This window comes from Camelina sativa, chromosome 20 (assembly GCF_000633955.1).
Source record: "Camelina sativa cultivar DH55 chromosome 20, Cs, whole genome shotgun sequence".
Lineage (NCBI taxonomy): Eukaryota > Viridiplantae > Streptophyta > Magnoliopsida > Brassicales > Brassicaceae > Camelina > Camelina sativa.
Genome location: NC_025704.1, coordinates 28,811,668 through 28,812,235, shown reverse-complemented (window position 1 = coordinate 28,812,235; position 568 = coordinate 28,811,668).

Below are 568 nucleotides of genomic sequence, written 5' to 3'. Positions count from 1 at the left end.
GTCGTGGTCATTGTCGGGCGGGTCCCGAGGCCAGCGAGTGTGTGGTCCAGAGTTCCACGAGGAGGTACGTCAGAGGATCGCAAGTGTATCAAGAGGGACCAGAGGGGGTTAGCCGGTGAGCATGCCGGTGGTGCTGGGAACCCAGGTGTGGGGTTGCAGCAGGTGGAGCCCAGGGTCGAGATGATTGCTTGGCAGATCGGTTGGCGTGCTGTTGGAGCGGTTACCGAGAGGGGTACCAGTGTAGGCTCCAGTTGTGCCGCATGTGGCGGGGTGCAGCCAAGGGCTGCGGATGTTGAGGACTTTCCACCTTATGTTAACAGGATGGAGTGGTTGTAGATGACCGGTATGAGATTATTCTGAAGGGGTATCGGACCTAGAGAGGCGGATAGGTGGACATATGCAGTTGGAGCAGATATTTCTCTGTTTGGAGGTTAATCCAGTTGGATATTAGAAGATTAGTGGGCAGGTGTAACATTGCAATGTTATACTCGGACCACAGGAGGTACTTTGTGTCGAGAGATGTTTATAGTCGTTAAGGATTGTTGCTCCTAAGGGGATGATTATTCCC